Below are 3,308 nucleotides of genomic sequence, written 5' to 3'. Positions count from 1 at the left end.
ATTTCAAGGGTCTTTAACCAGTGCTGGTACAATTTTCTCCTTGAAAAATGAAAAGCTGGCTTCACAAAGTGGTTCCTTCCTTCGTGTCTTTCAACCTATTGCTGCTTACACACAGGAAGAATAATCCCTTAGGCCTACCGGAACTGTCTTTCGTCTTTATGTATTATATATTCAATATTTTGAAGTTTTGTAAGTTATTCTGTAATTCCACCCCATACAGTTTACCCCCATAATGTGGTGCACCTGGATTCTTACCCTGAAGGCTCATTTTGTTATACAGGATATCGTGAGGTCTAATTTTAAAATTTTCTTTTCTTAATTTTTCAGGATGTTATAACGAAAATGATTTCCTGGTCAATAATTTGGTAAATCAACAAGTATATTATAATTGAATTAATTGCATTCGTAAATCCTTTATGGAGAAAATTGTTCTTTTCTCAAACTATCAAATGTCTTCGTTGGTAAAGTAACCAAAGCTACATTCATCTTATTTATTCATTTTCTTATATATTTTCTATTTCATCGTCTATTCATCTGATGATTAATATTTCTGTTTATGCATGCATTTGAATTTCTATTACATTAACCTATTAATCTATTAATGTATATTTGTTTATTCATTAACAATTATGGACTGACATGAGTAAACTCCAGCGCCTAAAACTTGAATTAACATTCATATTTTCATTCCAAGACCTCGACCTTCCATGAATATCTAATAGCATTTTTCTACTCTTACACAGATCACTTCATCTTGAAAGACATTCCCTTTGGAAGTGTTAATCGAGATGCTGGCAGTTCATAAATAGACCGAATAGCGTCGAACACCTCAGGGCCTCCCTATATCATTTTGGGTGTTTAATTATTTCTTTTCATTGTTTTCTCTTTGGGCATATCTTTTGACTCTTTAATTCCTTCCTATTTCTACTGTATTTATTTTTCATTTCTTCGTTCAATCCACATGTTTTTGTCCCTTTTCCCATTAATTTTTTCTTTAAGCTTATCTCTGACTCTTTCATTTTTTTCTTTCTTCTCTTTTCATCTCATCCTTCAGTCCATACCTTTTTTTCCATTTGCCCATTCACTTACCCTTCATGCTTTTACTTATTACACGGGAAAGATTTTTCATACTTCTGACATTATAGCAATGAGTGTTCTCACTGGCGCTTAAAGGTTCTTCCTTCTCTTGTGGCCTCTTTCCTCTTCGAAGAATTCATTTTTTTCTGTTGCAATAAGCTGGTTTTCAATAGCCTTGATATTTTTTATACGAACTTCGGGGGTGAACAAGTTATATCTTACCTATTTAACTTCACCTGATTTTTTTTTCTTTCAGATTTCTCTTTTATTGTTACCTCCGCCAAGGAGGTTTACATTTTCGAGTCGGTTTGTTTAATTATTTATTGTGTTTCAGGACAGAATTACGTCAAAACAATTCTACGGACTTTTCTCACTACAGATAGATCTTACGTCATGACGACCCCATTAAATTTTGGAGATGATTAGGATCTGAATCTGTGTTTTTTAGCCATTTTAAAGATACCATCAAGACATAATGACGGATTTTTTAAAGAAATTTTACCAAAGATAGATTTTCGACCAAGGACGACTACTAAAACTTTTGGAGATGATCCTCTATCCAGTCTATCGGACCCGGATTCAAGAGTCGGTTTTGCGTTTTCCCAAATATCAAAGATTACATCAAAACAAATCAACATATTGGATTGTTACAAAATTTTAACAATGGATAAATACTATTCACTGAAGATACCATGAAATTTTGGAGGTGATACGGATCAAAATCTCAATTCTGTATCAACATTGGACTTTTTTTCAATATCTACTGTCCAGTAAGAGGCGACGTCCGTAGTCTCTAGTTGAATGTCGGCAAAGTTCATTGGCGGAGGTCTGAAATCTCTTTTGCTCTAGTTCACTCTCCTTATTCTTATTTCCCTATTAAGATAATTATTCCACTGATGCCATTAGAGCTTGTAAAACTATAATTATACAAAGTATAATCACATTGAGTAACCCTAGACTATGACGTAAAGCCTTCGAATAACCCAGAGTTGCAATCGCTTGAGAAAAGGGAAAAATATGCCAAGCGGCTTGTGCAAGAAATTGGCCTTTTCCAGAAGAAAATCGAGAGGATTAGGAGCAATTTCTGCTCTGCGACGATCGTTATCTTGTCAGAGCCTCTCAATTACGGATCATATCAAGTAGGCAGATGCAGCTTCCTTAACCACCTGGAATATCCTGAATGATACAGGAAAAAGTTTGAAGATATTTCGAAAAGGAAGCTTACTTCTTCATTTCTTGTCGTCTCTCTCTCTCTCTCTCTCTCTCTCTCTCTCTCTCTCTCTCTCTCTCTCTCTCTCTCTCTCTCATTTTATGTAGAGATAATATCAGGCCAGAAAATCATTTGACGCAATATCAGCCTTAACTTCAGACAGACCTCTCATCATAAAAGGAGACTAATTCCATGACATAAGAAGAACTTACAAGGAGGGAAAGTTCTCACACTGGAAGTGGCGGGAATAAGACATTGAATAACAGGGTAGTTTGACCTTTGTTTATATTTTTTTCTCTGCTTTATATATTTGTCATTCTTAGCTAATAATGAAATTATCAGTATATGATTGTGATGTGTAGTGGATTATATGTTTTGCTGATGCCTTCTGTTTAGTGTACGAGTTGCCTATGTTTTTAAAGTTTCCCTTTATAGTTTTGCTGAATAGTGGTCTATCCACGATTCTTCAGGTAAAGAATCGATGTATTAAAGATTGTTGTACTCTATTTTTTAAGAGGTCTCCACTGGTAGTGGATGCGATTTCCACCACTCGTACACCGAGATATATGTATATATATATATGTATATATATATATATATATATATATATATATATATATATATATATATATATATATATATATATGTATATATATATATATATATGCATATATATATATATATATATATATATATATATATATATATATATACATATATATATATATATATATGTATATATATATATATATATATATATATATATATATATATATATATATGATCATTTTTTTACATTTACACGTGTTTTTTTTTCATTTTCAAATAAGCCATATATTTCAATACATTAAAATCTTGATTCTCTTACTAACCTAGGGATCAGAGTCCTAAGGCGAAACCACTCAAAGACAATAGCATGTGACAGGCTGGGAATCGAACCCTGGTCTGGTCAAGGATACTTGTATGACAGTGACAGTACCATCTTTCTTCTTGGCTAAATGGTACTCTCACTGTCATAAAA

Source organism: Palaemon carinicauda, chromosome 28 (genome assembly GCF_036898095.1).
Source record: "Palaemon carinicauda isolate YSFRI2023 chromosome 28, ASM3689809v2, whole genome shotgun sequence".
Taxonomy (NCBI): Eukaryota; Metazoa; Arthropoda; class Malacostraca; order Decapoda; family Palaemonidae; genus Palaemon; species Palaemon carinicauda.
The sequence above is the reverse complement of the archived record's forward strand: the minus strand, read 5'-3'. Positions refer to the sequence as shown.